The 19,143-nt window shown below is 39.6% G+C and overlaps 1 protein-coding gene across 2 annotated transcripts in view; it reads left to right on the top strand.

Moving 5' to 3' along the window:
- PTCHD4 (patched domain containing 4) overlaps nt 1–19,143 on the top strand; it is a 219,639-nt gene that overhangs the window by 181,221 nt on the left and 19,275 nt on the right. The gene's annotated exons all lie outside the window — the stretch shown is intronic.

Raw genomic sequence — 19,143 nt, 5'->3', positions numbered from 1 at the left:
ACTGGATAAAAAATGTGAAAGCCCAAAGCTAACATCATATTTTTAAATGAACATTTTTCCTTTAAGATTAGAAACAACACAAGGACGTCTACCCTCATCATTTCTATTTAACATTGTACTGGAATTTCTGGCTAGGACAGTAAGGCAAGCAGATGAAGTAAGTCATTCATATTGAAAGGAGGAAGCAAAATTATATCTATTCAAAGATGACATGATCTCATTGTAGAAAATCCTAAGGAATCTACCCCAAAATGGTTGGAACTCATAAAAGCATTTGGCAAGATTGCAAGATCAGTATACAAAAGGCAACTGTACTTCTGAAAAATGAAGTGAAAGTGTTAGTTGCTCAGTTATGTCTGACTTCTTGCAACCCCATGGATTACAGCCCACCAGGCTCCTCATTCCATGGAATTCTCCAGGCAAGAATACTGGGGAGGGTAGCCATCCCCTTCTCCAGGGGATCTTCTTGGCCCAGAGATCGAACCTACCAGTTTCCTGCATTGCAGTTGGATTCTTTACTGTCTGAGCCACCAGGGACTAACAATGAATAATCCAAAAGTGAATGGCAAAACCAATATAATATTGTAAAGTAAAAAAATAAATTAATTTAAAAAAATAAACAGGAGGCAAATGAAATTGCCTCCATGCCTGCAAAAAAAAAAAAAAAAAGTAAACAGTTCCATTTAAAACAGCATTATAAAGAATAAATTTCTAAGCAATAAAATTTACCAAAAGCAATACAAAATTGCACTCTGAAAATTGTTAAACACTATTTTTTAAAAAACTTTTAGAAGACCTAAGTAAATGGAAAGACATTCCATGTTCATAGACTAGAATACTTACCATTAATCCACAGTAATGAGGACCAGTAGTACTGGCACAAGCATAGACATACACATCAGTGGAACAGAACTGAGAATCCAGAAATACATCCTTCCATTTATAGTCAATTTTTTGACACAGATGCCTAGATAATCCAATGGGGGAAAAGTGATATTTTCAGCCAATGATACTGGGACTGTTAGATATCCATATGAGAAAGAATAAAGTTGGACTTCTTCACACTGTAAGTAAAATTCAACTCAAAATGGATCATAGACCTAGATGAAAGATCTAAAAGAATAAATCTTTTAGAAGAAAATGTCAGAATATCTCTTCATGACCTTGGTTAAGCAAAGTCTTCTTAGATATGACACTACGAGCAAAAGCAGCAAAAGATGGATAATTTGGGCTTTCTCAACATTAAAACCTTCTGTACTCAAAAGATAGCATCAAGAAAGTGAAAAGACAACTCACAGAATGGCAACTGTGAGAGGCCCAGATTTGTGGTATATGCAATACTTTATAGCCATGCTCTAAAGGGGAGAGGCTCTTCTTGATCCAGATCTATTAACCCTTGGATGTTCTGCTTTAGTCTTTTACTTCTTGTCTCTTATAGGACCAAATACTCTTCCACAAATAGATACCTTCACACTTAAGCCCTTCACTGGATTCTTCTCCAGGGAGACATTGACCTGTCTTCCTATTTCTAGAGAAATAGGGATATTCTGACATCCAGTGGCCTTACCACCAGTAGCGACCTAAAAAGCAAACTTATTTCTCTTCTTCCTCTTTCTTCCCTTCTGTCCTTCCTTCCTATTCTGTTCTCATTCCCTCTTATTTCTGCACAGTGACATAGAGGTCTTCCTCTTGCAAGAGATGCATGTCTTTCTGGAGTGACTTTGCCTTTACTAGGAGGATGTCTACATCAGGTTGGGAGGTGCTGTGCTATGCTCAGTTGTGTCTGAAATCTTTATAGGCCCCCTGGACTATAGCCCACCAGGCTCCTCTGTCCAAGGGATTTTCCAGACAAGCATACTGGAGTGGGTTACCATTGCTTTCTCTAGATTGGGAGGTAGAGGGCTCCATTATCCTCCCACTGAGTTTTACCATCAGCAAACTGCTCCACTGCTGTTAAGCTCAGGTCTTTGTATTTACTTTGTTTCCAAAACCCCTTGAAAAGATCTGTGGGTGGTAGCATGCACTCACTAATCCTGAATCTCCAGCACTATTGATGAGACCTTCTTTCACTGACCCTATGTTTCTATTCTTCTTCATGAGGCAGATTCCTTATACACTATATATGTTTTACAGTTTTGTCTAATTACTGCAAGAGGAGAAAATTGAGAAGAACAGAGTCAGGTCAAATAGTGGGAATGGTACTCCTTAAGCAGACATTTAAATATTAACATTAGCTTAAAAGATTCTAGAAGTGCCCTAGAATTTTAGCTATAGAGTTGTGATAGTTAAAATGCAGTTTCGAAATATAAAATGTGGGACTTTCCGGGTGGTCTGGTGGTTAAGACTCCTCTTTCCCATGCAGGGGGGTGTGGGTTTGATCCCTGGTTGGCAAGCTAAGGTACCACATGCCTCACAGCCAAAAAACCAAAACATAAAACAGAAGCGATATTGTAACAAATTCAATAAAGACTTCTTAAATGGTACGCATTAAAAAAATGTTTTAAAAAATCAAAATGCTGTTTTGGAAGAATTTGTTAATAATGAGTAGCAAACTGCAGCTTTGATATGATGTGTCTATGATATGCCTTCTGTATATGTAGCACCAGGCTCTGTGCTCTTTCACTGGTCATCTCACAGACAGAGTGTGGAAATCAGTCATCTCACCCAATCAACTGTCCTTCTCTCTGGGTTCTATGCAGTGGAGACTATACACCCAGGGAGCTAAAGGACAACTTTTCATCCTTATAAATGGAGACGCACTGTTTTCTAAAGTCCCTGGTAAAGCTGGAATGGTGACCTTATATGGGGCCAGAGTCAATGCAGTGATCCCTACTTAATACATCTTGAATCTAGATATTTTCCCCACCTACCTGTAGGAGAATTAGGTCTTTAAGGCATCCCTCCCTAAGATTTCCTTAACAGTCAGCTGCATGGGAGACTGACTGTGGTTTGCCTCACAAATCCAGTTGCTGTCAGAAAAGAGACGAATAATCTGCCTTAAGAGATGAATAACCTGCCTTCCTTTAGAAGGGCAGTGCCAGGAGCTGTGCCTTATCTTGATGAGAAAGCTGAGGGCAAGCTCTGACCCTGCTTCTTCATCTGTTATACAAGTAGTGCAGGAAAAAGAAATGGGGTTCAGCTTGTTTATGGTTTTAGAGGAATAGGAGCCAATCCAGTGATAAATTGTTACAAGTGTTATCAGGCTCTCACCATCAGATCAGCTATTGCTAGTGCTTAGAAGAGTGTGGTCAAAGAGAAAAAGGAAAGAATGGGAGTGTCCTCTCTGCTGCTGCTGCTAAGTCGCTTCAGTCATGTCCAACTCTGTGCAACCCCATAGACAGCAGCCCATCAGGCTCCCCGACCCTGGGATTCTCCAGGCCAAGAATACTGGAGTGGGTTGCCATTTCCTTCTCCAGTGTATGAAAATGAAAGGTGAAAATGAAGTCGCTCAGTCGTGCTGACTCTTAGCGACCCCTTGGACTGCAGCCCACCAGGCTCCTCCGTCCATGGGATTTTCCAGGCAAGAGGACTTCTCCAGTGTCCTCTCTAGCACTATCTAAATGAGAGTAGAACTGAAGTCTCCTCTTCACGGAAAAGAGAAATAGGCGTAAGTATTCCCTTTCCAATGTACTAGAACACCAGAAATCTTGGAAGCTCAAGGGCACACATTTATTAATCAATTTTACAATAAATATTTACTAAGTACCAAGTACTGCTTTAGGAAAGGGACATAAAAAAATCAAAGTAAGATATAGATACTGCCCTCAAGATCATGGTCTACTCTCTTTAGGGTGAGATGGGCTTCCCTGGTGGCTCAGACAGTGAAGAATCTACCTGCAATGCAGGAGATATGGGTTTGACCCTTGGGTTGGGGAAGATTCCCTGGAGAAGGGAATGGCAACCCACTCCAGTATTCTTGCCTAGAGAATCCCATGAATGGAGGAGCCTAGTGGGCTACAGTCCTTGGGGTCACAAAAATTCAGCTCATACACACTGAAAATTTGAGTTCTAAGTACCAAAATAACTCTATAAACTCTACATGCCTCTGCTTCTTCTGAATCTCCACTTCCTACTCATTTAATGAAAGGGGAAAATGATCTGTTCATGAGACTCACATGCAATGATGTGTCTCAGGACTCCTTTTGTGTACGTCTCCTCCTTTATGGGTTCCTCCTTTGCAGGAACACACACGTTTTCAATACAGGTCCATTTTAGGAAAGGATATGAATGAGTTATTCATCGAAAGGAATGTAGAACCATGCTTACATAGTGGATCTTCTCAGGCATATTTCCATTTTCATGGAAGACTAACCCCTTAAGTTCAACCATGATTTGCATGCTGTAGGAGCTTAATTAATATCTGCTGATTAGTTGATGGGTTTCCTTGAGAGACCTCTATTTTATTAAAGATTCCCATACCAGTTAATGTAGTCTACCCCTTGAGAAATCTCAGAAAGTGTCAAAGAGATAATACATTTTAAAAGTTGCTGACATTATTTCATCAGCTCTTTACTTAACATTTCTGGGTCCTAAATTGTTCTCAGTTAATTAGAGGTGAAAAATGCTCTGAAAAGAGTAATGTGAACCTGCTTTGGGTTTCTGTTGTTGTTGTAATTGCAGAGATACTCCTGGGTTTTCTTATGTCTCTAAGATTAGAACTTTCAGGTGGTCAAATGGGCAAACTCATCCTTCCAAGGTCCAGTTAGTTGTTTCAGAGTCATAGCTATCTGAAAAGGTTTTTCATTTGACTCTTTCTTTTCATTGTTTCTTGATTACTCTTTGCCTAATCGAAATGGTCAGGATAAAGTCCCTGAGGATTCTCAAGACAGAAAGGAATAAGATTTATCCCATGACAGCAATAAGAGTTTCATACAGCTTTCACTCCTTGAAGCCATGTTTGGTGGCCTGGTATGTTATCCTGATTCACTGTCATCTCTCTTGATGACTTCAAGAATGAAATACAACAGTGGGCTGTACTACACTGTGAGCGTTTAGCTAAGACCCCAAATGAATGTTCGACCATAAATAAAAGGTGATGGCTACTGTTTATTGAGTTTTTAATATGTGCCAAGGACTCAAGTAAACACTTGATGTGCGTGATCTTGTTTATTATTCTGAGCAACACACTGTCAGGCTATTGTTGTTCAATCACTAAGTCATGTCCAGCTCTTTGCAACCCCATAGACTGCAGCACGCCCCTGGGAGTTTGCTGATTCTTGTCCCTTGAGTCTGTGATGCTATCTAACCATCTCATCTTCTGCTGCCCTCTTCTTTTGCCTTCAGTCTTTCCCAGCATCAGGGTCTTTTCCAATCTGCACATGAGGAAATTGACACGGAGAGGTTGCTGCTGAAGGTGTGGAGGTAGGAAGCGATGCAGCTGGGGTGTGAACTGGGGCGTGAACACAAGAGCTGCACTCAGCGCCCCTCTTCTAGCTTGCTGTCTGCCCAACCATTGTCCTCTAGCCCTGCCTTTGGGAATTAACATCTAATTTTTTCTGCAGTGACTCCTACTGGTTAATTTACCCTGTGATAGAGCTAAATTCAGCTGTAGATCACTGAAAGAGGACAGATTATAGGGAAATACAGTGAGAAGATGGCCTTTTCAACTGCAAAGAAAGCCTGTACTCATCAGGGAAAAATTCAAATGACACCAGTTCTCGCTTAGAGAGGACCCTCTAGGAAATGGTCTCCTTGCTCGGCGCCCCGCTGGGGGTGCTACAGTTGAGCTGGCTGCCCTGAAACCCTGCGGTGCACTTTCTGGAAGTGAGTCTGGTTTGTTCTGTGAGCTGCAGAATGAATCAGATTCATGGCTGGAAATCTCCCTTTCAGCTTCTTGCCTACAGGATGAGTGATTCTATTAGCTTAGCCTGAATAAGAGCATTCATGTAAGGAATGCCACCATTAGTTAAATCCAGTTAACAAAAGACCTCTATTAATCAGCACTTTTCCGTAAAGAACTTTTAATGACAGGGAAGGCAAATTTCAAAACAGTCATCACAGAAGAAAACTTTTAAGCATTTCTCTAGGCCTGGTATACAGTCAGTGCAAACTCCCACATTTCTGCAACTTTGTAATATTGTTCAATACTGGTTGTCATTCATGGCCACACTAATTGTGTACCAGGTATTTGTATAAAAGGATTCATTGGTCTGGGTCTCCTTAACACAGCAATTCTTTGATGCAAGTATTGCTTGTTTTTTCCATTTTTCAGATTGGCAATCTAGCCAAATGATGGAGTTCATTATTTGCCGAGGTCACACATCTAATAGACGGTAGTGAGGAAGCTTGGGATTTCCTGGTGGCTCAGGGATTTAGTCTATCTGCCAATGCGGGAGACGTGGGAGATGTGGATTTGATCCCTGGGTTAGGAAGATCCCCTGGAGGAGGGCATGGGAACCCACTCCAGTACTCTTGCCAAGAAAATCCCATGGACAGAGGAGCCTGGTGGCCTACAGTCCGTGGGGTTGCAAAGAGTTGGACACAGTTGAGCAACTGAATACATATGCACAGTGAGCAAGCTTAAACCCACAAAACTCCTTTTTTCAACCAATATGCCAAGTTACCTCCTTTTATTGATGATGAGCCTCAAGTATCTTATTCAGTAAATTTAAAAAAACTAGCATTTATTGAGTGTTTCCTGGGTTCCAAGCCTGCTCTAAGTGTATTACAACTCTTCATTTAATCTTCATGTTAATCCATTAAAATAGGTACCTTTTTAATCCCTATTTTCCAAAGTAGGAAAGTGAAATACACAGAAGTTAAACTAATTTGCCCCAAACCACACACCACAAAGTGATGGAGCCAGACTAGAAGCAAAATATCTTGCTCCAGAGTATGTCCTTTTAATTGCTGCATATAATGCTTTTCCCCTTGTTTTAAGAACTGGTAACAGAAGAGGAATACAAGTCTAATGCATTTTAGAAAGATTTCCAATAAAGTTAATCAACCAATAAAAATGGAATCAAAAAGGAAGTTCTGGTTGATTAATTTAATGACGGTTCAAATAATCAGATGATCCAATTCCTGAGCTTCTCGTTTAATTGAGTTTCCACTGATTTCAGGCCATTCTGTTCAGAGAGAATTCTCATTCATGGGATGTTAAATTTATCTTCATTGGTAAGAAAGGCAGCAAAACCTTGAAGGATGCTCCCAGAAAACTTTCCCTTTGAAGCATTATGCTTTTATCAAGGATTTGTGCTACAACTTTGAAGATTTTCTTTTGAGTGATATTCATAAGAAACCACAACTGTGCATAATTTAAATTTGCTATGTAAGAGTCCTTCCATTTCAAACGTGTTTCTTAATGATTGAAGCAGACATTTTAAAAGCATTCTCCAGCTCTTGGTGTTATAGAAATCCTAAGTTATCATCACTTCTCCTCTTTGTAGGATAGAAGATCCTCCAAGCTTATAATTAATGAACCATTAAATTCAGGCATACGGATATGATATGGTTTTCAAATGGGACAAATGGGAATGATTAAACTTCAAAGTGATGACATTTTACCATATCTTCCTAATGGGAGGCACTCAGGCAATGTCCTTCAAATGAATGAACCAATTTTTCTAACTAATTTTTGTTCTTTGAATGTCTTTAGCTCAGGAAATACTTAGCGTATCTTTATCTTCTTTCCTTCAAGTTCCTACTATTTTTTTCTTTTAGGTAATCCCCTACTCTAGGTCTTTATTTTTTAAGTACATGCTTATGTTCAGTTTGCGTGTGTTTGCTCTGTCGTTTCGGTCGTGTCCAACTCTTTGTGACCCTATGGATGGTAGCCCTGAAGGCACTTCTGACCATGGGGTTCTCCAGGCAAGAATACTAGAGTGGTTGCCATGCCTTCCTCCAGGGGATCTTCCCAACCCAGGGATCACTCTTGACAAAGGTTTTTAGTCCCACCAGTCATTCCCCAGTTCATTGCTCTTCTCTGCTTAAAGCAATGATTTTTTGTTCCTCATGACTCCTCCTTCCTTCTCCTGTTTTAACATCCATGTTATCTTCCTTTCCGAGCATCTTTCCACTACCCACATGTCCAACTGGCTTTCTCTTTTTAGTGAGAATATAACTGAAATATTACTGCCACCAGAAAACCATCCCTTTTACTAGTGACATGGTTTGAAAATTCAGATCCTCCAGGGATTAACTCTCACCCAGTGCTCCTGTTCCAACTCTTACACTTCTAACTCCTACACTCAAAGAATTCAATTTATAAAGTCAACAGTAATAAAAATTTTAATTAACTCATTTTCCAAAACTACTTATTTAGTATAAAATATCAATGTCTTCTAGCCAAAGACCATCTGGAATACTAAGATAGTTGAACAAATTTGGGTTTATTGCCTCTCTGCAATCAGGAAGCACACACACCCCTGGGGACTATGAAGCATTTGGGGAAGACGATTTTAGAATGGACGTCTATGATTTTTTATAGTGTTAGGTGATTTGGAAGAGGGTTGAAGGCAGCATGGTTAGTTACTGTCAGGAAGAGAGGGTAAATCTCTCATCAGTTGTCTTTAACAATTCTTATACCTAGAAGGCAAGAAGACCAGACTAAGATAAAAGTGTAATTGATAAGGAGGCAGAAGTCAGGACTTTCCTGATGGTCCAGTGGTTAAGAATCCACCTGCCAATGCAGGGGACACAGGTCCCCTCCCTGATCTGGAAGAATTCCAGATGCTGAGAGGCAGCTGAGCCCTCACACTGCAACTGCTGCATCCATGCACCCTGAGCCATGCTCGGCAACAAGAGAAGCCACTGCAAGGGAGACGCCTGCACACCGCAGCTGGAGAGTAGCCCCCGCTGGCCACAACTAGAGAAAGCCCACGTGCAGCAGCAAAGACCCTTGCAGCCAAAAATAGATAAATAGAAATTTTAAAGAAAGAGGAAGCAGCAATCAATCCTACCAGTCTCGATGAAAGGATGTTTGGTCTGTTTTGTTTTGGACACTGTTTGCATTTTGTCTGTGCTCAATCATGATGATGGAGTGGTCTTATTTTGTTTCAGTCCATCCCCGGTCACAACGTGGTCCTGTCTGATGTGGCTTTTTTGCCAGATCATCTGTAGGCAACTGGGCAACACTAAACCTAGCTGTGAGGGCCAGACCAGTTCCAGGCAACAAGACCTACTTGACAGCATCTGGCTACCAGGGCTGTTTGCCCCTTTCTCAAAAATATACTCCATTCGTAAAACTGGAAGACATAGAATGCATTGGGAAGAAAATGAAAAGCTTCCTGGGAGTTTCTTTCTCCCAGAATGGGAGCACCAGCGTGAGGGAGAGACTAAGAAAGCAAGCCACCACGTGCGTGCTGGCTCTGCAGTGGAGTTTAGCTCTTGGCAGCACTGAGTTCCTGCAGCAAGGAAATCTGAAAAGATAAACTCAGAGTTGCCCTCAAAAGCCAACTCAGCTCTGATGGGAAAGAAAGTAGGAACCAGGTTGCATTCAGAAGCCGGCGTGCGTGTGTGCTAAGTCGATTCAGTTGCGTCTGACTCTTTGCAACCCTATGAACTGTAGCCCCCCAGGCTCCTCTGTCAGTGCGAGTCTCCAGACCAGAATACTGGGGTTGGTTGCCATTCTCTCCTCCATCGGAAGCTGGCATTCCAGGTCAAATGTCATATAGCTTAGAAGACTCACATAGCTTAGAAGCCCAATAAAAAATCAAAATGAAGCAGGGATCTCAAAGACAGTGCTCTGGGACAAACCAGAGGGATGGGGTGGAGAGGGAGTGGGGGGGGGGGGGTTTCAGCATGGGGAAACACATGTGCACCAGTGGCTAATTCATTTCAATGTATGGCAAAAACCACAACATTGTAAAGTAATTACCCTCCAATTAAAATAAATATTTTTTTTAAATCTAAATACTTTTCCCACCCGAGCTCAGTGGTGATTTCCACAAACACAACTGCTGAACACACAGTTAACCAAAGCAGAAATAACTGCTCAGGGAAAGTAGAAAGCTTTCTCTGGAGTGAGTTGTGAGGAGTATTATTTTCACCTCTTTTTTTTTTTTATGTTGTTGCAATAGGAGATGTCAAACTCTCATGACCTGCTGAGGGCTTACCATGTTCAAGTGAAAGGGTTAGACCCACCAGTTCATCTTCAGAACAGAATTAGGAAGAATCAAAAGTCCACCAAGAAGTGTATTAGAGCCATATATATATCAAAGAAAACCCCAGTAATTGGGTCAATTACAATTAGTTCTGATTGGCTTTTATCCTTGTTAAAACTGTTTTCTTTGGAATTCTTGATTTTTGACAGATTGGGTTTGGGATTAAAATGGCAACTGTAAAATTTGTATTAGATGTAAAGGAGAAAATCATTACTTTGAAAGAAGTCACTTGCAATCTAGCCATGAACCAAAGAGAATCTCCTGTAGCACTGTCAGACTGTAGTGTAAAAGTTTACACTGGAAGTGCCAGAGTTTGCAGAAATATTATAAAATCTGGGTTGGAATCAGTTTTCAGAGAAGATCCAGCTCACTTTAGAAGTCATATTTATTTATCATAGAGGGATTGCTTGGGGTTCAGATAAGATTATAAACAGTTCTGAATATTGTTCACCTCACCTAGGACTGAAATGAGTTGTGTTTGGGGGCAAAAATCTATTTTTTAATATTTTAATCTGTTAAAATATTTACTCTGGCTGACCTGCACTGCCATGACTAAGGATGAGAATCTATATACTCTTCTTTTTCTCATTTCTCAATTATGAGTAGCAGAATTTATTAAATTACTATTAAATATGATATGTTAGCAAGCATCCAGCTAAGTTTTCTTGGTTATTGCACAATCCTTCCATTTGCCTTCATTTAGAAAGAGGACTCCCCAACAACATCCCTGAAGAATGTTGGAATATTCAATACACACAGTTCAGTTCAGTTCAGTCGCTCAGTCGTGTCCGACTCTTTGCGACCCCATGAATCACAGCTCGCCAGGCCTCCCTGTCCATCACCAACTCCTGGAGTTCACTCAGAGTCGCGTCCATCGAGTCAGTGATGTCATCCAGCCATCTCATCCTCTGTCGTCCCCTTCTCCTCCTGCCCGCAATCTCTCCCAGCATCAGATTTTCAGCTTTAGCATCATTCCTGCCAAAGAAATCCCAGGGCTGATCTCCTTCAGAATGGACTGGTTGGCTTTCCTTGCAGTCCAAGGGACTCTCAAGAGTCTTCTCCAATACCACAGTTCAAAAGCATCAATTCTTCGGTGCTCAGCCTTCTTCACAGTCCAAATCTCACATCCATACATGACCACAGGAAAAACCATAGCCTTGACTAAACAGACCTTAGTCACCAAAGTAACGTCTCTGCTTTTGAATTTGCTATCTAGGTTGGTCATAACTTTTCTTCCAAGGAGTAAGCGTCTTTTAATTTCATGGCTGCAGTCACCATCTGCAGTGATTTTGGAGCCCCCCAAAATAAAGTCTGACACTGTTTCCACTGTTTCCCCATCTGTTTCCCATGGAGTGATGGGACCAGATGCCATGATCTTCGTTTTCTGAATGTTGAGCTTTAAGCCAAATTTTTCACTCTCCACTTTCACTTTCATCAAGGGGCTTTTTAGTTCCTCTTCACTTTCTGCCATAAGGGTGGTGTCATCTGCGTACCTGAGGTTATTGATATTTCTCCCAGCAGTCTTGATTCCAGCTTGCGTTTCTTCCAGTCCAGCGTTTCTCATGATGTACTCTGCATAGAAGTTAAATAAGTAGGGTGACAATATACAGCCTTGACGTACTCCTTTTCCTATTTGGAACCAGTCTGTCGTTCCATGTCCAGTTCTAACTGTTGCTTCCTGACCTGCATACAGATTTCTCAAGAGGCAAGTCAGGTGGTCTGGGATTCCCATCTCTTGAAGAATCTTCCACAGTTTATTGTGATCCACACAGTCAAAGGCTTTGGCATAGTCAATAAAGCAGAAATAGATGTTTTTCTGGAACTCTCTTGCTTTTCCATGATCCAGCGGATGTTGGCAATTTGATCTCTGACAGAATGTGGTCCACTGGAGAAGGGAATGGCAAACCACTTCAGTATTCTTGCCTTGAGAACCCCATGAGCAGTAGGAAAAGGCAAAATGATAGGATACCAAAAGAGGAACTCCCCAGGTGCTCTATATGCTACTGGAGATCAGTGGAGAAATAATTCCAGAAAGAATGAAGGGATGGAGCCAAAGCAAAAACAATACCCAGCTGTGGATGTGACTGGTGATAGAAGCAAGGTCCGATGCTGTAAAGAGCAATATTGCATAGGATGCAACCTGGAATGTCAGGTCCATGAATCAAGGCAAATTGGAAGTAGTCAAACAAGAGATGGCAAGGGTGAACGTCAACATTCTAGGAATCAGCGAACTAAAATGGACTGAAATGGGTGAATTTAACTCAGATGACCATTACATCTACTACTGTGGGCAGGAATCCTTCAGAAGAAATGGAGTAGCCATCATGGTCAATAAAAGAGTCCAAAATGCAGTACTTGGATGCAGTCTCAAAAACGACAGAGTGATCTCTGTTCGTCTCCAAGGCAAACCATTCAGTATCACAGTTATCCAAGTCTATGCCCCAACCAGTAACGCTGAAGAAGCTGAAGTTGAATGGTTCTATGAAGACCTACAAGACCTTTTAAAACTAACACCCAAAAAAGATGTCCTTTTCATTATAGGGGACTGGAATGCAAAAGTAGGATGTCAACAAACACCTGGAGTAACAGGCAAATTTGGCCTTGGAATGCGGAATGAAGCAGGGCAAAGACTAATAGAGTTTTGCCAAGAAAATGCACTGGTCATAGCAAACACCCTCTTGCAACAACACAAGAGAAGACTCTACACATGGACATCACCAGATGGTCAACACCAAAATCAGACTGATTATATTCTTTGCAGCCAAAGATGGAGAAGCTATATACAGTCAACAAAAACAAGACTAGGAGCTGACTGTGGCTCAGATCATGAACTCTTTATTACCAAATTCAGACTTAAATTGAAGAAAGTAGGGAAAACCAGTAGACCATTCAGGTATGACCTAAATCAAATCCCTTATGATTATACAGTGGAAGTGAGAAATAGATTTAAGGGCCTAGATCTGATAGATAGAGTGCCTGATGAACTATGGAATGAGCTTCGTGACATTGTACAGGAGACAGGGATCAAGACCATCCCCATGGAAAAGAAATGCAAAAAAGCAAAATGGCTGTCTGGGGAGGCCTTACAAATAGTTGTGAAAAGAAGAGAAGCGAAAAGCAAAGGAGCAAAGGAAAGATATAAGCATCTGAATGCAGAGTTCCAGAGAATAGCAAGAAGAGATAAGAGACCCTTCTTCAGCGATCAATGAAAAGAAATAGAGGAAAACAACAGAATGGGAAAGACTAGAAATCTCTTCAAGAAAATTAGAGATACCAAGGGAACATTTCATGCAAAGATGGGCTTGATAAAGGATAGAAATGGTATGGACCTAACAGAAGCAGAAGATATTAAGAAGAGGTGGCAAGAATACACAGAAGAACTGTACAAAAAAGATCTTCATGACCCAGATAATCATGATGATGTGATCACTCATCTAGAGCCAGAGACATCCTGGAATGTGAAGTCAAGTGGGCCTTAGAAAGCATCACTACGAACAAAGCTAGTGGAGGTGATGGAATTCCAGTTGAGCTGTTTCAAATCCTGAAAGATGATGCTGTGAAAGTACTGCACTCAATATGCCAGCAAATTTGGAAAACTCAGCAGTAGCCGCAGGACTGGAAAAGGTCACTTTTCATTCCAATCCCAAAGAAAGGCAATGCCAATGAACGCTCAAACTACCACACAACTGCACTCAACACACACATACACATGCAAATATTTTATTCGTATTCATTTCCGTCCTTGCATTGTTCTCTCAGTTCTAATTCTGTCCCAATCATTTCTACTCCTAAGAGTTCTCTCTCTTTTCTTTCATGAAACTATATCAAAATAAGTGTCAGCTATCTAATAATGACCCAGGCGAGACAGATACTTATTATTTTATTCTAATATAGTTTGCAAATGTATATTATTATAATAGAGTGGGAGGAAATTATGGTCAAAGTTTGGCAGTCTTCTTTTGAAACTTTAAGTAAATAAAGTGTGCAATTTGGGCAATAGAGTCTCTCTGCCAAGAGAAAAAAAAATCAATTATAAATGTTAAAAACACAACTACCTTCCTTTAATTTAAGAGTGTTATGCCTTTATTCATGTTATTCCATCAGTCTAGACCACCATTGGCATAATCCTCTGCTTACTAACGCCTTTAGGAGCTTTCCCTGATCTCTCAGAGAGAATCAGCTGTATTTTCACAGTACACGGCCTACATCTCTACTTAACAAGAGTGCAAGCCTTCTTTTCATATTATGCAAGTTAGCCACGTGCATATTAGCTGCTTTCACCACTCAAGAACATGAACACTGTTGTTCATAAAACAAACTGAGGCCTTAGCTGAGAATTAAGGATTTTGGTGGGAATGAGACAAAAGCAAAGAACTGTTAGGACTGGGGTACCAGGGAGCAGTACAATGGAATTAGTTCACGTCGTTGTTCAGTGGGGCAAGTGACACGTGTATATTTCATGCATCGTCACCTCAGATGGTCTTTTGAGTAGATACCAGTATTTTAGTTTCAGGTAAGTTGTTTGAACTCAAATAGGACTCTCAGAATACGGGTGAAAATATAGTGAATATGACCCTTTCTAAAAGCTACAGTGACAGTTAGGGATTCTTTCAGGTGAGCAGATGTTCAAAAAATGACTCTAGCCTCAGAATGAAAACCAGTTTAAGAAACTAAGTTAGACAACAGGATCCTTGTAGTTAACAGGCCATCTGGACAGAGCAACAACATAATCCCAAACCCTACTTTCTCCTTGTAGGAGCCACGATCTGTGAATTATTAAAGAGTTTTTTGTCTGGATAGATGGATGGGTGAGTAGCTGGCTGGATGGATAGGTTAGACAGACAGATAAGGTTAATACGTACATACATATGTAGCTAAAATAAATGTACAAAATTTTTAGCAGCAGTTATCTGTGTTTGGGGACTTTGAGGGTTTTTTTCACCATTTTCTTTCCATTTTCCCCAATTTCTTATGGAAATGTGTCTTATTTTTATAATCAGAGAAAAGGTGATTAAAACATATGTGTCTATGGTAATATTGTTTTTTCACTTGACTAAACCAATCATTCTCAGTCAGGGGCAATTTTGTCCCCCAAATAGCCTTTGGTAATATCTGGAGACATGTTTGCTTGTCATAGCTGAAGAGTGTGCTACTGGCATCTAGTGGGTAGAGGTCAGGGATGCTTCTAGACATCCTATAACATATACAATGGTTTCTAAAATTCTCATGTTTTAGAAAATATAATCACTATCTCAGAATTACCCAAATAAAAATGATTTCTGGACTGACGGATATTGGAAAAGATTGTGTTTCTTGTTTACCTTTAAGTTTTATATGATTGACTAGCAAGATCCTCGTGTCTTAACAAATTCCAATAAATATATATTGGGTTGAGTTGAATTTAAAGCATATAGTTCTTTTGAACACAATTAATATAGGTACAAAGATGCATTGTAAATTTTTGAATTAATAATTAAGAAGTATATTCTCTAGACCCATCTAGAATCAAGAATTAAGGTTGATTTAATTCAGTAGGAGGTTAGTGAGCATCCATCACTTTGTCAGATGTTCTGCGGAGTATAAAAGTAACATAAAAAGCATTCCCTGACCTTGAGGAACTGGCAATCTAACCAAAAAGATAGGACGTGTCCTGAGAAAATCATTTTGTTCCAGAGCAAAACAACACATGTTTGCATGCCAAAATGAGTAGCAAATTAGTGCAATAGGAGTTTAAGAAACAGAAAAAAAGTCAGTATGTCTGGAATTGTCAGAAATGGCTGTAAGACAAAGAAGAGAATTGGATTAACAGACTGATGGGTAGAATTTCAACATAAGTAGCAATCAGGAGAAGGTATTGAAAGGCAGAGAAAATAGCCTGAACAAAACTTGGAAAGACTGATCATAGGCAGGTTGATAAGGAGTCAGAGAACTACCCGGCTGAGCAGGTAGTAGATTTGAACTGCAGTTCGAATTTAATTATGGTGAAACCTATTTAATTATGGTATAAATCAAATGAGTATTATTAGGAATACTCTACAGAGTAAAGTAATAAAGAAAAAAACAAATATATTAATGTACGTATGTGGGATCTAGAAAAATGGTATAGATGATCCTATTTGCAAAACAGAAATAGGGACACAAACATAGAACAAATATACGTTTAGCAAGGGGGAAAGCAGGTGGCGGGAGGAACTGGGAGATGGGGATTGACATATATACTCTATCAATACTATGTATAAAATAGACAAGTAATGAGAACATACTGGATAGCACAGGGAACTTTACTTAATGCACTGTGGTGACTTGAATGGGAAGAAAGTCCAAAAGTGAGGAAATATATGTATATGTATGGCTGATTCATTTTGCTTATACTAGAAACTAATGACTCAAATGGCAGAGTCCGCCTGCAGTGCAAGAGACCTGGGTTCAGTCCCTGGGCTGGGAAGATCCCCTGGAGAAGGAAATAGCAACCCACTCCAGTATTCTTGCCTGGGAAATCCCATGGACAGAGGAGTCTGGCAGATTGGGGTTACAAAAGAGTCAGACATGACTTAGTGACTAAACAGCAACAATACAACATCATAAAGCAACTGGACTCCAATAAAAATTAAGAAAAAACGAAAACCTTGTAAGATATCTAAACCTGTGAATGGGATGAACATGCCATCCCCAAAGTTGTGTCTTCAGCCTTCGTCACAGAGTGATTATTTGACCTAAAAGGAGTTAGCTTCATCTTCCCACACGTACAGACCTTTCTACTATATAAAGCAACAACCTGGCCTATATAATGTACCTGATATTCCACAAAAGTGGCCAAAAGCAGAGACAAGCCAGATTTAGCCATGGCCTCAGGTAGCATTTTCCCCACTGTGACTACAAAGATAGCAAGAGTCCTCATTTCAGAAGAGAAGTCCTCTAATTAAAGAATGATTTTAATTACTTTAACTAATATCCTAGCATTATGTTTTTGTCAAGAGAATCAGAGAACAAGTATTCCATTTGGTCAAGGAGTCTTACAGAAGATGAAATGAATAATTAATGTTGTTCAGAATTGTTCAACTTAATTCAGTATACATAAATGTAGAGCTAGTAATTAGTTTCAAGAAAAAATAGATCATTGACTCAAAAAAAAAAAATTGCCTTATACTTAAATATGCTCTTCAAAACCCTTTCTAATCATTAAGATAAACTTATCTTTCCTGACTGGAGACCCAAAAGAAATAACACTGGAGAATGAATAGGTTTTATATTGTGGACAAAAAGAACTCCAATGCAATAACAATTGATAATTAATCAAACATAATTCCCAAGAAGAATGAACCAATGTATCTTTAAAATAAAAAATTAGCATTTATATCTTTAAACCTATACATACTGTAGTCAAATTAACTATAAAATTAGAATTCTTAGATACCTATGAAAGAGGTTTTGGTAAATGTGAACTTACCTATAAAGTTTTGTTGGCTGGGAAAATATTTAGCTGCATATAATAGCCTCAATCACAGTGGCTTAACCAAACAGAGATTTTGTTTTCTTTAATGAGAATCCAAGAGGAAAGTAGGCCTTGGTTCTTACTGATGGCTTCATGATGCCATTTAGAACAAAGTCCCTTCTGATTTTCTAATAATCATCCTTAGATGACTTCCAATTGCATTGCATTGCCCAGAAGTGCATCATGTGAACCACCCCTAGCTGAAAGGCAGGCTGAGAAATATAGTTTTTAATTGTGTGCATTGCAGCTCCAAATAAAACTAATAAATAAATAGAAGCATTATAGAGACCAATTAGCAACTCTTTTCAACAACACAAAATCAGTGATTATGCTAAGACCCTAACCATTATGATCAGTTTGTTAAAACACTGCTAAGTGAATTGGGTAACACATAGCTCCAATATCCAGGTGCCACACAAGTCTATTTTCTAGGATTGCTTAAACTAGGTCATTTTGTGCCTTTAAACTACATTTCTCTCTAATGAATTTCCTGGAGAACAGCCCAAGCGCAGCTTGTATCCATTCATAGAGAATGTTTGTGTGTAGTGTTGATAATCCTACAAGAGCGAGAGTGATCCATAAAGATTTCCAGTCAGTCAGAAAGTTTCCAGTTGTGATTCCTGGGTGATAACCAACAGAGCTAATCCAGAGAAGTGAAAAAAAGGGTTAATTGAAGATATGGTATCATACATTTATTTTCCCAGCTGCTTTCTCTCTGTTATTTTAGTAAAGAAGCAAGTGATAGTATCTTAAGAACTGTCAAGCTCCTAAAAAAAAGAAAAAACTCAATATCTAACTGTATCTGGGACATAATAGGTGCTCAAGGAATAGTTCTTGAATAAACTTTTTATCTGTTTACCCTTATCAAAATATGTACAGAAACTGGTTAAAAAGAAGCATTCTCCATCCACTTTATGGAGCAGTCAAACATTTAGTCATCACCCACTCTGTGAATAAAAGCTCTCTGAGGAACTGCTTGCTATGATCTCTCCGCGAGAAGGTCTTATTCTGTATTTTGTGTGACCTGGCAGATTTTTTTCTCACTCACATCCAGTGTTAATTAATCAAATCTATAGGAATCGGTTTCTAAGCTATTTGGCTATAAAGCAGATTATTAACATTGTAAAATCAATTTAAAGCCATTTTCAAGTGTTTAAAATCCCCTTAAAATTTCCCAAATCAGCATATAAGTCAGTTTGAGATGGAGCCTGGGGACTATCAGTCGATATATCAGTTGATCGAGCACTGAATTTATGTTGAGCAGCATTTGAAGATTGGTGAATAACAGCCCCTGCCCTTGATGACTTATGATCCATTGAGAGAGACAGTATGTGTGCGGGGGGAAATCATGAAATAGTGTCACATTGCATTTGTAATTTGTCAAATTAATAGAAGAGACAATAAATGATTCTTTTTTCCCAGAATACCGATTAGTTTGGACTTGACTAAAATAGAAACATGAATCAAATACATCCTGGTATGTACCTGAAATTTGAGACCTTGATAGGAGAATCACAGCACTTTGAAGATTACAGTGGGACATACTGG

The sequence above is a fragment of the Ovis aries genome, chromosome 20, assembly GCF_016772045.2.
Source record: "Ovis aries strain OAR_USU_Benz2616 breed Rambouillet chromosome 20, ARS-UI_Ramb_v3.0, whole genome shotgun sequence".
Classification (NCBI taxonomy): Eukaryota; Metazoa; Chordata; class Mammalia; order Artiodactyla; family Bovidae; genus Ovis; species Ovis aries.
This window is presented reverse-complemented; position numbering and strand designations above follow the sequence as displayed.